General features: G+C 43.2%; 1 protein-coding gene and 1 non-coding gene across 7 annotated transcripts in view; one reads left to right on the plus strand and one right to left on the minus strand.

Moving 5' to 3' along the window:
• Positions 1-16,741, minus strand: part of PRDM10 (PR/SET domain 10) — a 96,301-nt gene extending 79,560 nt beyond the window's left edge. For 2 of the 6 annotated variants that reach the window (XM_032868929.1, XM_032868926.1), the window contains exon 1: positions 16,523-16,741. The gene's annotated coding sequence lies outside the window, so the exon portion shown is untranslated. Of the gene's footprint in view, positions 1-4,533; positions 4,577-16,522 lie in introns of all 6 variants that reach the window. The other 4 variants (XM_032868930.1, XM_032868928.1, XM_032868927.1 and 1 more) reach the window with 3 other exon arrangements.
• Positions 3,162-3,267, plus strand: LOC116874404. Its single transcript, XR_004383984.1, has one exon. It is a non-coding gene; the product is annotated as a U6 spliceosomal RNA (small nuclear RNA).
• Positions 16,742-17,313: the final 572 nt, after the last annotated feature.

A 17,313-nucleotide genomic window follows, 5' to 3' on the forward strand; every position in this document is an offset into this window, starting at 1 on the left:
GGGGGGGGGGGGGGGGGGGGGGGGGGGGGGGGGGGGCGGAGCAGGCTCCCCACTGAGCAGAGAGCCCGACTTGGGGCTCAATCCCAGGACTCTGGGATCATGACCTGAGCCAAAGGCAGAGGCTTTAACCCACTGAGCCACCCAGGTGCCTCTATGCGGTTGTTTTTTTGGGTTTTTTTTTAAGATTTTGTTTATTTATTTGACAGAGAGAGAGAGATCACAAATAGGCAGAGAAGCAGGCAGAGAGAGAGGGGGAAGCAGGCTCCCTGCTGAGCAGAGAGCCCAATGCAGGGCTCAATGCCAGAACCTTGAGATCATGACCTGAGCCGAAGGCAGAGGCTTATTACCCCACTGAGCCAGCCAACCACCCCCAACATTTGCTATGTGTTAACAGTAAAGCAAACAATGAAATGTTCAAGATTGCAGAAAAATTCCACCAGATAAAAAATTGTTTTATTGGTTGGTTGGTTGATTGATTGATTTTAAGTAGGATCCATGCCCAACACAGGGCTTGAACTCACAACCCTGAAATTAAGAGTCACATCCCCTACTGACTGAGCTGGCCAGGCACCTCACCAGATAAAACTTTATGCCACTGAGAAAATAAACAGAAAAAACTTTAGAAACTCAGTAAGTGAGCAGACAATGGCAGAAAATTTTCAGAATAAGCAGCACTTTTAATATGAGAGGACTGACATGTTACAGACTAAAAACTACTGCAGAATACATCCTAAAGAAATTTTTCTGGGGCAGTTGGGAGGCTCAGTCATTAAGCATCTGCCTTAAGCTCAGGTCACAATCCCAGGGTTGTGGGATCAAGCCCCATATCAGGCTCCTTGCTCAGTGGGGATCCTGCTTCTCCCTCTCCCATTCCCTCTGTTTGTGTTCCCTCTCTCACTGTGCTTCTCTCTATCAAATAAATAAAATCTTAAAAAAAAAAAAAGAAGAAGAAAAGAAATTTTCCTAATTCATTGCTGGCTATCATCAAAGACAATACTGTGTAACCAGAAGAGAACTGAACTAAAGTTTAAAAAAAAAAAAAAAAAAAAGAAAAAAAGGATTAGAAAAGAGGGCTACAAAAACAAGCGAGGAATGAAGTTGGTGCAAGCAGATCTGAAATGGTCCCCTTGGCCTTCTTTTCCCACTCCATTTATACATCCCTTTGCCCTTCTACTCCCATACAGAAATCCCACCAGGCACCAAGTCCTCCTCCTTCCTCAAAGAAAAGAAAAACCTGGGTTAAGAGTCTTGTTGGGGGTCTCAGCTGGACAATTCTACATTAAAATCCTTGAGAGTTCAAAAGGAACCACCACTCAGTGTGAGTTCTGAAGAATGAGAAACCTTGATGTTTGCTTTTCCTTTTTACAAAGAATAGCTGGTTGGCTGGCAAAATCTGAAGGCAATTTCAAAGAGAATCTGTCAGGAGTCCTCTATTCTCCTCTCACAAGATTTTAGAGGGAAACCTCAAAGCAGCAGAGTGTATCACAGGCCTACAGAAAAGAGCACAAATCATTAGCATCCAGCTCCAGGGATGGTCACAGAGTAAATGTGGTGGATCAAAGCTCAGAACACCACCCGTGCCTGAAAGCCTCATGGTGTCCTCTCCCACAGGGAACGGCCAGCTTCCTCCACATCCACCTATGCTCTGGCAGGCTGCAGAAGGGCAGGGCACTCTGTCCCATGGGGCTACTCCAGCCGGGTTTGCAGACTGGGTCTGCTCCTTGGTCTGACCTTCTAGAAGTCGCAACAGACTTTGAGATCTTTCCTGGGGAGCTTCCTCCTTAGTGGGCCCTGGATTCCAGTTTTTGTCTCCCCAGCACTGTAAGACTACCAAAGTCCCCACTCTTCTCTTCAGTTACTTTTCCCTCCTTATCCTCTTGACCAGCACAGTTTGGCAGCAAATGCCTCAAGAGGAAAACCAGGGCTAATCTCGGGCTCACCTCTCTGTGTCTTCTTTGCCTCTGGGATGTTGGCCCTCCTGTTCTGACTGCCTTCGACTCGGATCTCTGTCTCTTCAGTCCCAAGAGATTACCTAAAGCCCTGCAGGATTCTCGGCCTCTCAGACCTCTCTGTTTTTGTTTAGGCCCTGGTGAAAGCAGGCCTGACGGGGCGGGGTCGAGGTGCTCTGCTAAGTCAAAGATGCTGGTCATGAAGGACCTCATATCGAATGATTTCACTTATATGAAATCTGCAGAATGGCGCATGAATAGAGACAGGAAGCAGAACACAGATGGGGAATTAAGACAAGAGATACGGAATTCTTTTGGGGGTTATGAATATATTCTAGAACTGACGCTGGTGACTGTTGCAGAACTCCATAAAATACACTAAAGCTCTTTAAATGAGTGAATTTATGGTATATGCATGATAACTCAATACAGGCATTTTTTTTTTTAAGAAAAAAATGGACATTTAAATCAATGCAGAACGTCTAGGAAGCAAACTGGCAATAAACATCAAGAACTTTTCAGTATGCATATTGTATAATATTTATATTATTATACAATTATGGGGTATATACATATATACACATATATAGTATAAGCATATAAATACTCTCTATATATAAACAACTTGAGAAAGTTCCAGACTCAAGAGGAATTGAGGAATTCTCAGGGGCTAGTGACTGAGAGAGAAAAGTCTCAAACAGGATGAGCTTGTTAAAGCCTTCAAGTTAAAGAATTACAATGCCCAAAGTTTATGAACTGGTTTTATCAGAATCACCTAGGAAGCTAGGCAAGAAGGACAAATTCCAGAGCCTTACCCCTGAAGAAATTTTTTTTTTTTTTTTTTAAGTAAGCTCTACACTCAATGTGAGGCTTGAGCTCATGGCCCTGAGATCAAGGGTCGAACATTGTACAGAGCCAGCCAGGAAGCCCCCTGAGAATTTTGATTCAATCAGTTGCAGATGTAGAGGGGAAGAGAGCGGTCATCTTTGTTTGTTTGTTTTAAAAGATTTTATTTATTTATTTGACAGACAGAGATCACAAGCAGGCAGAGAGAGAGGAGAAAGCAGGCTCCCCGCGGAGCAGAGAGCCTGACGTGGGGCTTGATCCCAGGACCCTGGGATCATGACCTGAGCTGAAGGCAGAGGCTTTAACCCACTGAGCCTCCCAGGCGCCCCAAGGCGTCTTTGTTTTTTAAAAAAACGTCCCCAGGTGGTGCTCCCTTCTGCAGCACAAGTACTAAAATTGGAAAGATACAGAGAAGATGGGCATGGCCCCACACAAGGATGACAGGCACCTTCATGAAGCATTCCTTTTTTTTTTTTTTTTAAATAATCAAGTATCCCCAGGTGAGTCTGATGTCACCCAGATCGGGCTAACTCTTGGACAACAAGAGAAGACAAGTCTTTTGTCATGGCAATAAAACTTTTCAGAAAATCATTCTAGAAGTAATATGAGAGACTGATTATAATGAGGCCAAGACCTGACTTTTAATAAGCAAGGATCAGAGCTCTGATTTCTTACTGGGACTTACTGATATTAATAGACATTCATACACAAACTTTCAGTGCTCAAAATCATCACCTTTAAAAAAAAAAAAAAGACTTTATCACTAAACAAAAGCTTAGCAAGAATCCGGACACCATTGCTCAAAATATACAACTTACCAGCCTCCCTAATATGCTTGTGGTATTTATGTCAGAATTCTGAAAAGGCTGATGTGATTGTTAATTTAGGTGGTCTTCCTTGCCAACCACATCACTCTCACAAGTCTTTGATTTTCCAGCTTCCCTTCGCCACAAGCTAACAAGCAAATCTGTTCCATCCACTTATGAGGAATATGTGAAATAAACTTTGGATGTAAATATGGATTTATGAGGAACATGTGAAGACTGAAAGATTGATTCAAATGACTCATCAAGTAACATTGAGCGCCCCTGTGTTTCAACTCCAGACAGTTAGCTGTAAGCACACTACCGTAGCTCCCTGTGTGAACGGTGGCCTTGTTTCACAAGACAGCTGGCAGGGGTACAAATACTAGCTGTGGCCCCTGGCACACCTGAACACAGAAAGCTATCTGGCCCAAATATCTCAAGCTCTTTTGTTGCATTAGCAATTGCAGCAAGTAAGTAGGAGACTGGCAGGTGGGTGTTCTGGAGCCCTGAAAGCCTTTCTTACAGATGGCTCTGGGTGGCAACTATGACTCAACAATCATAATCCCAACTCGTTAGGATAAAACACTGGAGAATGGAAAGAGGCACACTTTTAAGTACCAAGCTGTTTCTTGAAGTTCGTGCGCTTTACTGTTTTAACTGAGAAAAATATATTAAAATGGGTTACAGGCAATTATTATACAACCCAACTTTTCCTTACTTAACACTATGCATTTAACACAAGAGAAAACAGTGTAACTACCTGTTCAAGCTGCCTCAACTCCTGAAACACTACACAGCCTTTTTTGTTGTTGTTCAAATAGGCTGAGCCACTGCGTTGGGCCCAGCACTAAGAAGTAAACTGATACTAGTTTGAAGTAATTCCTTTTATATCCAATTCACTTCCTCTGTGAACAGGTTAATGAGGGTCTCACCTGCTGTTCATTTTCAAGTTCTCCTTCTTCCACCTCAGGTCCCCTGTTTGCAAATTTAAATATAAAACACAGAATGGTCAAAGACAAGCGTTTGATTAACAAGATGGTGAGCCCAGACAAATGACATAATGAGGCAGTTATTGCCTTCATAAAAATTCCATCTTACTGGCAATCAATTAAGACTTATAATCTAGGGGCACCTGGGTGGCTCGGTCATTAGGCATCTGCCTTCGGCTCAGGTTGTGATCCCAGGGTTCTGGGACCCAGCCCCGCATCAGGCTCCTTGCTGGGCGGGGAGTCTCCTTCTCCCTCTCGTCTGCCTACTTGTGCTCTATCTGTCAAGTAAATTAAAAAAAAAAAAAAAAAAAAAAAAAAATTGTAATCTAAATTCAACCTTCTTCAAATTTCAAGTTCCTCCATCTTAATGAAACTAACTATAGGAGGCCAGCATCCACTGGTCTAGTATACAGAATTGCCTTCTACGAGCCAGGACATTTCTTAAAGTACAGCGCGGTGTAAAAATCTTGAATGTGAAGGCAAATAAAAAGTTCTCTATCTTAACAACTGAAATAACATCATCTGACTTAGCTAATTCACAGGCTTGCTGTTAAAGATAGAGTGGGATGTTTGTTATAATAGAGTATAACAGCATAGAGTGTATTACAAATGTTAACTGTATTACGATCACCACAGGCTAAGCATCAGATCATGAAGGTATCTTATCCAGAAAAGTCTTATTTCCAATTAAAAGGTATTTTAATACATTTTCATTACTAAACAGTTGATTTGGGAATAAATACCTCATAACTATAAGCAAGGGTTCTCGCATCTGACATATGACACTAAAAAATATGTATATTTCCAGTTAAAATGGGTAGACTCAAACTCTGCAGTTAGCACTTTCTTCCACGGAGCGACAAACAGTGGCATCCAGCGCCTGTTCAGAAGTCTCAGCCACCTCTCTTCTGCAAACACTTGTCAGAACCACTACGTTCAGAGCACATGTTAGATTCATTTGCAAATCCACTGAAGTGGTTAAGGGAGATCACAAAATTGGAGTCCCCTAATGGATGCAGTTTTTTATTTTAAAATGCAGCATAAGCACAGTCCATCTTAATGAAAATGTGTACTGTGGAAATCCAATGGTACTTAAGTAAGCACCAGTGGAATAGTAACAATTATAACTACTGCCGTTTACTCAGCATCCATCACATGCCAGGCCTTGTGAGATGGCCTTTAAATACTCCATTTCAATCTTCACAACAACCAGAAATTTGTACTTGTCCAAGGTCATAATGCTCGTAAGTGGGATTTGAACCCAGATCCCTTTCACTACCAGAGCTTGATCACTTCCGTCTCTGCTGCACAGCTTTCTCCTGGGCAAAATTGCCAGAACGCAAGTGAGGCTTGGATCTGCTCCTGTTGCCCTGGCCTCCCACCAGATGATGCAACCACTAGGCTAGGCTTGATCCCAAAGGAACCCGGGGAGGTTATAATTTACCAAACCCACAAAGAGATTTAAATAGGCAAATCAGTCTATAGCCAAATTAGCTGACGCAACTACAAAGCATAGTGAAGAGCGCCCATTATAAAAATGAAATAACTTTTTTAAACACAATAATATTTATTAAATGCCTATTCTATGGCCAGCATTGTTTTAGGAACTGAAGAACAGACTGGATGAAAGATTTGTATTAAAATTTTCAGCAGAGAGGGAAAATATAAATAACATTAGTCAACTGTTGTAACAAAACAAAAGCTACCTGGGTGTACAGAAGAGAACATAGCAGCCCTCAAACATTAACTGAGTCAACTCATACCAGGAAAATTAATTACTTCAAATATCTTTTCTGCTTATCTCATGTATATGCATTTCTCTAGCAGGGGAATTGCTGGGCTTCAGAGTCTGCATATCTTTGACTTTCTAGATAATTCCAAACTGCCTTCCAAAGTAGTCATACAAGTTATATTCCTATCAGCCAGATATGAATGTTCCTGTTGCTCAAGAGCATTAGGATTCGGTATTGCCAACTGTAATTTAGGTATCAGTAATGTGGCACTGTGGTTGAAATTTGCATCTCTTTGATTATTAACAAGGTTGAACACCTTACAATACAAATATTTAATAGACATTTCGCTATCTCCTTTTCTGAAATGCCTGTTGAAGACTTCTGCCCATTATTCTATTAGTGGAAGCAACATCTTATTTAAGATAAGATTCCATATCTAAGACCTATATTGAAGTCATGAATATTCTCCTATATTAGCTTCTGAAGGCCTTATTGCTTTGTCTTTCATCTGCCATGCCTCTTGGGTCATAAATTAAGTGTCTGAATTCGTATGAATCTATTTCTGTACTCCTCATGGTGTTCTACTGATCAATTAGTCTATCCTGGTGCCAATACACACTGTCTTAATTACGACGCTCTTCTTGATCTCCAGTAGAGATGTTTTTCCAATTTATTTTTTCTTTTTCAAGAGTCTCTTGTCTTTTCTTGGGCATTAGCAAAAACTTTAGTATCGCCTTGTCTATTTTTTTTTAAACTTGCTGGGATTACATTAAATCTGTAAGTCTGTTTCCAAAGAATTAACACCTTGCAAATATCAAATCTTCCAAACCTTGAACCAGTGTATCTTCTTCCTTTATTTAGGTTTCACTTAGAGTCACTCAATAAAGTCTTAGAATTTTTTTTCTGTAAAGGTCTTTTTATACATATTTTCTTAGACATATATTTTTTATACATATTCTCTTAGACTTAAAAATATGTCCAATAGTTTTTTTCAAAGATATTGTTTTTAAGCAATCTCTACACTCAATATGGTACTCAAACCCACAACTCCAAGATGGGGTTACATGCTCTACCAGCTGAGACAGCCAGGTGTCCCATATGTCCTATAATTTATAAGTGGTGAAAAAACATGATCTGAAAAAAGATATGATTGTTTCTATTTTTTTTTTAAGATTTTATTCATTGGACAGAGAGACACAATGAGAAAGGGAACACAAGCAGGGGGAGTGGGAGAGGGATAAGCAGGCTCCCCACTGAGAAGAAAGCCCAGTGGGGGGGGGGAGCGGGGGTGGGGGAGAGTCTTGATTCCAGGACCCTGGGATCATGACCTGAGCTGAAGCCAGACGCTTAATGACTGAGCCACCCAGATGCCTATTTCTATTTTTTTTTTTATTTTTAAGTAATCTCTGCACCCAACGGGGGGCTCAAACCCACAACCCTGAGATCAAGAGTCACATGTTCCATTGACTGAGCCAACCAGGTGCCCCCAAAAGATAGGTATTTTTTTAATGATGTATAAAAAGATATACTTTTAAAGAAATGATGGGGCACTTGGGTGGCTCAGTGGATTAAGCCTCTGCCTTCAGCTCAGGTCATGATCTCAGGGTCCTGGGATCAAGCCCTGCATCAGGCTCTCTGCTCAGCGGGGAGTCTGCTCCCCCCCACACTCTCTCTGCCTGCCTCTCTGCCTACTTGTGATCTCTATCAAATAAATAAATAAAATCTTAAAAAGAAAAAAGAAACGAGAGAGCACAAGCAGAGGGAGAAGCAGACGGACAGGGAGAAAGAATTTCAAGCACATTCCCAGCTGAGCACAGCGCCCAACACAGAGCTCAATCTCACCACCCTGGGATCATGACCTGAGCAGAAACCGAAAGTCTGAAAAGCTTAACTGATTGAGCCACCCAGGCACCCCTCAAATAAAAGATACATTTTTTTAAATTTTTATTTAGTTGAGAAAGAAAGAGTGAGAGAAAGAGAGAACGAGAGGGGAGAAGGTCAGAGGGAGAAGCAGACCCCCTGGAGCTGGGAGCCTGATGTGAGACTTGATCGCGGGACTTCAGGATCATGACCTGAGCTGAAGGCAGTCGCTCAACCAACTGAGCCACGCAGGCGCCCCAAAAGATACATTTTTTGATGAGACACCAAACTTTGGGATAACTTATATATAAATATGAATGTAAGTGTTCTTAAAATTCTTAATGGAACAAAGTTCTTTAAAGTACAATTTCTGCTACATAATTTAGTTTAGTTTTGGGTATTTTTTTTTAATTTTATTTATTTATTTTGACAGAGAGAAATCACAAGTAGGCAGAGAGGCAGGCAGAGAGAGAAGGGGAAGCAGGCTCCCCACTGAGCAGAGACCCCCCCCCTGCCAACCTGGGGCCCGATCCCAAGGACCCTGAGACCATAACCCAAGCCAAAGGCAGAGGCTCCAACCCACTGAGCCACCCAGGCACCCCAGTTTTGGGTATATTTTTAAGTAATCTCTACCCCAACCTGGGGCTCATATTCACAACCCCAAGATCAAGAGTGATATGCCTCACTGACTGAGCCAGTCAGGCTCTCCATAATTTAGGGGGATTGTTGTTGTTTATCTAAGATTTCTTTTTTAAGATTTTATTTATTTATTTATTTTAGAAAGAGTGAGTTAGTGAGCAGGGAAGGGCAGAGGGGAAAGGAGAGGAAGAAAGAATTTGAAGCAGACTCAGTGCTGAGCATAGAGCCCAAAGTGGGGCTAGATCCCACCATCAGGAGATCATGACTTGAGCTGAAACCAAGAGTTGGACTCTCAAGCAATGAAGCCACCCAGGTGTCCCCCCATAATTTAGTTTTAATTCTAGAATTAACATTTTATAGTTATGTCATATCTTACTTCAACAGCTTCAACGTACTTGAGAAAACTTACATGTCACATAAACAAGGGCCCTAAACACCGACTGGCTGTAGGTCCTTATATTTATCAATGTATGAAGTACTTAATTAAAATCCTGAATAATTTCATTCATCAACTTCAAGAGAAGATGGATAAATGAGAAAGAGACTGAAATCTAATTAATATACACACCATCGCCTGAGATTGAGAACCCCCACACACCTTGCTCCTAGCCTAGCTCCCACCACTCTTATATCATTCACTAAAATTGTCTCCTGGTTCTCATCTATAGTTACAATACTGCTCTGTCAATGTCACACATTAAGGATGAGATGTAAACAGATGCCTTAGAAAACACACTGAAAAGTTTAGTCATACGCAAAGCAACAATTAGCTAAAGGTGTTAGAGCTATTCCACCATCAGAAGGACATGATAATAAGGTTGCCCATAATCATGGTTTGTAGTAAGACTGAAAATAGCCCCCAACAGACTAGCCTCAAAATCTTCAAGCGAGAAGAGATTTGCACACAAAAAATAAAAATTTTGAAGAAAAGGGAAGAAAACCTTGGAAATCACTTTGAATATCTTAAAATTAATTACCTTCACTCCTTTATGCCTCCAAACATCTTAGAATCCAGTAGACATTCTTGTACTGCATTTCTATATGAGGAGGCTAAAATGTATCCATCACTTCTAGAAATTTACAACATATTTAGGAAACAAGAAATAAGCACAAATAATTGCTGTATGATATGAATTAAGTACCCAATAAGTGCTACTATTATTACAAAACAGTACAAAAGCCCTGTAGGACATTCAGAGACAAAAGGGAGCAGTTTCAAGTACGATGGTCAACAGGACTGCCATGAAGAATGTGTGCTTTCAGTCTGCTCTAATACAGGGGCTGGCAGATCACAGCCCAAGGGTGGCTCAACGCCTGTTTTGGGTATAGCCTGTGAGCTAAGAGTGGTTTTTACATTTTAAAATAGCTGAAAAGACTCCAAAAAAAGAGTATTTCATAACACATGAAAATTACAGTACATCACACTTTGGGGTCCATAAATAAAGTTTAATTGGAACACAGCCATGCTTCACATGACGGACGTGAAAGATCAGTTGTAACAGGGACCATATGGCCCACAAAACCACAAATATTTACTCCCTGGTTCTTTACCGAAAAAAAGTCTACCAACCAACTGCTGGAGAAAGATGGGCGGGATTTTGCTGGACTGAACTAGAAGAGGAGGTGGAGGGCAGGGGGATGACACAAACATTCCATTTGAGAAATGAAGGTGTGAAAACATGAAGGAAAACTCCAGAATACTGCAGGGACAGTGGGAATACTGGTTTGGCTAAAGCAGAGGGTGTCCAAAATCAGTAGTTGATGATCACTATGTGCTTTGCTCCTGAGACAGCTACATTATTGTGGTCACTGATAACAAGCATTTTCATACCAAGACTATGAGACTGGTACTATTATTATCCCCATTAATAATTAAGAACTAGTCGGGGTGCCTGGGTGGCTCAGTCTGTTAAGCAGCTGCCTTCAGCTCACATCGTGATCCCAGAGTCCTGGGATCAAGCCCCACATCGGGCTCCCTGCTTGGCCGGAAGCCTTTTTCTCCCTCTCCCACACCCCTCCTTGTGTTCCCTCTCCCACTGTCTCTCTGTCAAATAAATAAAATCTTTTTAAAAAATAATAATAATTAAGAATTAGTTAAACGACAGGTGCTTGGGTGGTACAGTCCATGGAGCAGCTGACTCTTGGTTTCAGCTGAAGGGTTGAGACCCAGCCACACCCGGGGCTCTGGGCTCAACCCTCAGCACAGCGCAGTCTTCTTGAGACTCTCTCCCTCTGCCCCTCTACACCGGCACTCTGTCTCTCTCACTCCCTAAAATATAAATAAATAAATCTTTAAAAAAAAAAAGTTACATGATTTAATAAAGAAACTACTCTTTCTCTGCCATATAAATATAATCTTTAATGGGGGGGGGGCACATGAGTGGCTCAACCAGTTAAGCATCTGCCTTTGGCTCAGGTCATGACCCTAGGGTCCTGAGATCAAGCCCTGCATTGGGCTCCTTGCTCAGCGGAAAGTCTACCTCTCCCTCTCCCTCTGCCTGCTCTCCTTGCTTGTGGCTTGTGTGCTCTCTGTCAAACAAATAAATAAAATCTTAAAAAAGAAAGAAGGAAGGAAGGAAGGAAGGAAGGCAGGCAGGCAGGCAGGCAGGCTACAAACTTTATGTAGAGGGCCCAAGATGAGTCGATTGAGTCTAGTCTATGAATCTAGGTTCCTTTGCCCACAGAGCCCATGCTGTTCAATGCTACAACATATCAAACCTCCATACAGGGTAGTAAAAGGAAATATTTGTTTTCAAATACAGACATAAAAAGAACATGATTTTATCTGTAAGCTATACACTTGTGTGTTTAAAAGGACAGTTGTCCCCTGAGCTGGTCCAAAGTATTCCACACTAGGAATCAAACTATCATGGCCTTTCCCTAAATCATAGGAGGGGGGAAAAAAAAAAAGTGAGCTTGATTTTCTCAGTTTTAACTTTCTCCCAGAAGTATTCCTTAAAGCTTTGAAAAAAATGATACATTATAAAAATCAATGAGTAAGCAGCAGACCAAGTTTGGGAAAATTCAGCTGATTATGCTTAGCTCGACTTTTTTTAATGGATTATGTGCTCAATAAATTTTCATTTTATTATTTTAAGTTCAAGTGATTGAGTATATTAATTCAATAACAGTTAACTCAATTATCTGGAAGTGGCTTTAAGGTTTTCTTCAAAAGAATAATGCTTCTGTGAGATCTATCGTAAGCACTAAGAAAAAAATCAGACACACCTACATATTAGCGTATCTATTAGATGAAACTATAGAAACCAAAAGATAATACATTGTATGAGGACTTACTGCTACTTGGAAACCCCACTCCTATTAAACTAAGTCTAAGACTGCAAGTTCAACAGAAATATCATGCAAGCCACATAGGCAGGCTACATATGTAATTGTAAATCTTCCAGTACCTCTGTTTTTTTAAAGTTGAAACAGGTGAAATTGCAAAAACATATTTATTTAACCTAGTATATGTAACATATTATCATTTCAACATATAACCAATATCTTAAGAGTACCTGGCTGGCTCAGTGGGACTCGAGCATGTGACTCTTGAACTCAGGGTTATGAGTTTGAGCCTAACATTGGATATAGAGATCACTTAAAAATAAATAAACTGGGATGCCTGGGTGGCTCAGTCAGTTAAGCAGCTGCCTTCAGCTCAGGTCACGATCCCAGGGTCCTGGAATCAAGTCTCACATCTGGCTCCCAGCTTGGCGGGGAGCCTGCTTCTCCCTCTGCCTGCTGCTCTCCCGGCTTGTGCTCACTTGCTCTTTCTCTCTGACAAATAAAATCTTTTTCAAAAACTAATTAAATAAACTTTGTAATTAACATTTTATCAATTGTTTCTTCATACTGACTCTCAAAATCTGGCATAAAAGTATTTTACACCTACAGCACTGGCCAAATTTCAAGTGCTCCATAGCCACGTGTGGCTACTGCCTACTATTTTGGACTGCACAGATCTAAGGGATAGCTCTTCTAAAGATCACAATAGTAAAAAGGCTGTGGATTGCAACCATTGAGTGAGACCTAGAAAGTGCAAGACATGGGTCAAGAAAGGAGCACGTAGCTCCAATATTCTAACGTTGAAATAAGAGTTCAACTAGGAAATGAGTAACAATAATGGACCATTTTAGCAGATAATGACCTTTCAGCAATCTACCTGGGGTTCTTAAAATATTGTACAGTATTGATTCTATAATGTTTGTTCTCTCCACATTGTAACTAGTCTTGCTATAATTGTGATTTGAGATTATCCAGCATCTCCCCACCGCCTCTCCATTTCCTCACCAGCACCCCCACCAGCACCGCCAAGGAATTTTCTAACTATTTCAAAGTTATCAAAAAACAAAACATAGCAAAACCTACTTCCAGATGTTTCCACAACTTGAACAAATTTAAAATCTACACAGATAATGTGTAAACCACTGAAGGATCTGGGAAAGGGAATGGAAATAACGTTTCAGTACTGAGAGTGAAGTATCAATGTCACAGAAAGAGCTGGAGGAAATAAAATGTGAAGGAACCAGTCCAGAATGTTCCACAGAAATCTTGAAATAGTGTTGTAGCCTTGAGAACAAAAAAAGGACAGAGACCAGATTTAGCAGTGATTCAAGTAAATCGGGTAAACAGTTTAATGCCAGAGGAAGAGAAGAAGGCTTCAACGGAGAAATGACCAAAACAATGAAGTCAGCAGCTCTCCTCTCACCTTCCTCCCCCTACACAGTACTCCAGGAGAATTCTGGAGGGACCATTCTGCAAAGATTTGCTTATAGCAAACAGTTCATTTTTCTTAGCTCACTGGCTCTTTCTGGACACCAGACCAAATTCTCATTTGCTAATCTACTAAAATACCTATGATAAATTTAAACAATCATCAATAAATTCTGCCGGTAAAAAACATACAAATTGCTGGAGGGGTGTGTCGTTGCTCTTTGGGGAAAGAGGTGGGGCGGAGGAAGATTATGTATTATAGGTGGTAACAGGTCAAAGTCCATCAACATTCAATTTTAAAACAAACTCAGACTAAACAATTCTAACACTGCAATGACAACGTGTTTAATAGTTTGTCTTTTACCAAAAGAAAGCATGTAGTCATGATGTGTTTACTAGTGCTTGAAATGTAAAATTATGGAAACTATAATTATAGCTCAATATTTTTCAGTTCTGATCAATTCTGCTTGTTACTCAGGAACCTATCCCATTAGGACACGTTTTTAAAAAGTAAAATGAGTCAACTGTTCTAATTCTTTCAGTTCAGAGGATTTCATGATGCACCCCCTCAAGTAATGGGGGAAAGTACGGACAGTACCCAGTTATCCGTGAAGTCATGAGGGTACCCATCTACATGAAAAACAAAACCAGAAACAGAAACCAAATATCATGATGCCAAGTTTGTAAAAATGTTTGATACACACATTCACACCAAGATCTGAATCACACTAAAATATCAGCAAGGATTGTCTCTAGTAATTTTACTCTAGGTAATTTTTATTTTATACCGTTCCTATATTTTCTGTGTTTTCTACAATGATCATGTATTATTGTTAAAACTAGGACGAAAAAATAAATTTAGACAAGTGGAAATTGAGGCAGTACCAATCAATTTAGGATTGTATTGGATTGATAGACTATCTCTTATACCACCACATTCTAAGCAAAAAGCATTCAGGGCCCTTGAAGACATGAACTTTGTCTTATCTATCATACTACTTGATTATGTTCACAGGCACAATATATGATGTGCACATTGATACTTGTGCTGCAAAACATTAGGAAGCTAAAAATGATTCATTTAGAAAAACAGACAGCAGGTAAGCACCCTTGCCATACAAAGAGCCAAGAGTGGGATGGCCAAGGAATAAATCAGTTAAGAGGAGTCACAAAGTAGGAATGTCTGGGTCCAAAATTTTAAAATGTACATCTACTACAAATTGTTCACTTTATTTTTTTTTTAAAGATTTTATTTATTTACTTGTCACAGAGAGAGCACACACAGAGGGAGCCCAGAGGGAGAAGCAAGCTCCCCACTGAGCAAGGAGCTCAAGGAGGGACTGGATCCCAGCACCTGGGATCATGACCTGAGCCAAAGGCAGACAGAGGCTTAAGAGACGGAGCCACCCAGGCAACCCTAAATTATCCACTTTAAAACGGCCCCTTTTGTAAAACTATCTCACCTCAACTCATGAAAAAAGTAATGTAGAAGTTACTTCTAAACATACAATCAATCAGCACTGCTTTAAAACATGGGTTTGCCCCCCCCCAACAAAGGCAATTTTCTCAGTTCTAGAGCAACATGTTAATAATGGTTCATCAACGTGGAAACTATTATGGTGTTGGGGATGGAGTGGGTAGAAGAGTACCAAAAACAGGGTACCTTCCGGCATTCAAAGAGCTTATCCCAAAAGGTTGAGTGATAACAAAGGAACGGGTGGTGCAAAGAGGCCCCAAAACAGTCGTGAGTGCTTTTGTTAGTTTTAAAATAATGAAGGTAAAATACTGTTGAGGTTAAAACTTCGTGGGACAAGATTTGAACAGATGACGGTGCAGAATAAGGCACATGGCTGAGCTGGGTGGACTCATCGCACACTTAATCCTCAATGACAGCACCAAAACGAGCCCTCCCCGTGTTAAGCATACACAAACATCGATTGGAATTTGACTGAATCCAACAAATCCAAGCAAGGGTAAACACGCACGCACACAAAACTCAAGAGCGCTGCGTTCATTTTCCTTGGTCGAGTACCTAACACCTGGCTACTGACTAAAAAATGCTTAACGAAAGCTGAGGATCGCCTGGAACCTGTACACCATCCACCCGCCCCAAAGGGCCTCTGGCTCACGCCTTTGCACACAACACCGAGCACAGGTTGGCCTCGGCCTCCGCCCTGCCCACCCCGGGCCGCTGTTTACCAAGACTGACCCAAACGTGCCATCCCCGCGCCCCTCCAAGCCGGGCCTCCCCGGGTCCCGCCGACGCCAACTTGTAAATATGGGACTGAGGGAACTAGCAATCAATGGCAGGTGGGTGGCGCGGCCTCACGAGACAAAGCAGAGCGCCCCATCCGAGGGAGCCCTCCATCGCGCGGGCCCGCCTGGCCCTGAGCCCCGGGCCGCGCCGCCACCCCCGCGCCGCCCCCGGGGTACCCGGCCGGCGGAGACCGCCCGCTGCACCCCGAGCGCCGGCCCAACCGCCGCGGCAGGAGCGCGCAGGGCGCCCAACTGCCGTCCCGGCCCAACCAACGCGGGCAGGGGAGGAGAGGTGCGCGCGGCCGGCGGAGCGTGCGAGCCACTCGGGGGTCGCAGGGGGGAGGCTGCGCGCGGGGAAGGCAGGGGCCAAGAGGCGCCGAAGCCATCGCTGAACGCGGCGCCAGAAGGGGCTCCTTTAGGGGGTTTTGCCCCTTTCCCCTTAGAAGGTGCAGATGGTTTGACCCCCCACCCCGAGTGAGGTGCCTTGTCCCAGCCCCGGCTGGACTGTACCATCGGGCGGTGCCGCCGGGATTTCTCCCCCCCACCACCACCATCAGTTTCCCCCCCCCACCCGGGTCCGCGGTCGGTTGGCCCCGGCCGGGCTCTGAGACGCGGAAAGAGCTTGGCGCCATTTTGGGTGGGACTAAGCAAAGACGAAACACCCTCCCAGTCGATGGGGTACTCTGGACGCTGGCTTATCCGGTTCCCTTGATCCTTTAGGTACTTACACGACGTTGGGTGAGGGGAGCTGGAAGATCAGCGGGTCCCCGATCCTCTCTCCCTAGGGGTGATGGAAATCAAACCCCCCCCGCCACCTCCAGGTGGTTCTTCCCGCCGCAGAGTGGGAGCAGCATAAAAGGCGGGGCCTTATTAGCATAATCTGCCTGGCAACCTGATCTCGTCGTTATGTGATTGGTTGAACTCTGTAAACCCCATGCCCTGCCTAGAGACGAGTAACGCTGGGGCGAACTGACAGGCCCAGATTTAAGACTCATGACGAAGATCCTGAGACGCTTATTCAGGCGGCAGAGAAAGCCAAAAGGAGATTCACACAATGGCCCAATGACTGAAGGCCTCTTTATTTCGTGCTCTGCTGTTCATTTAAAACCCAATCAAAGAGCGGGTCTCAAGCAGCGCTCGCCTACGTTTGTACTCTAAGCCAATCAGAAAAGCCGACTCTTCGGATTCAGGGTCAAGCCTGCCCCGAGGGTCCCGTGGTAGCGGCCGTGGAGCAACGGCCGGCCTCGGTGGCCCACGTAGCAGGGATGGAGTGCTCATGGGGCCCGAGCCAGTACCCCATACCCGAGAGGCCCGGTGTCCTGGGACGCCGAGCCAGGGACGTGGCGGGACGAGCGCGCCGCCGGCTTACGGGCGTGCTCCGGCTTGGCGCCTTCACAGATTTGCACCTGAAGCCGACCTGCCTGCGGAGTCTCAGCTGAACCGATGCTACGCGCCAACCCCAAAGCAGCGCGGGCCTCGGCCGGTTGGCACGCGCCTTCCTGGGCCTCGGGTTCCAGGC

This window comes from Lontra canadensis, unplaced genomic scaffold (genome assembly GCF_010015895.1).
Source record: "Lontra canadensis isolate GAN:19392208 unplaced genomic scaffold, GSC_riverotter_1.0 scaffold36, whole genome shotgun sequence".
In the NCBI taxonomy this organism is placed as follows: Eukaryota; Metazoa; Chordata; class Mammalia; order Carnivora; family Mustelidae; genus Lontra; species Lontra canadensis.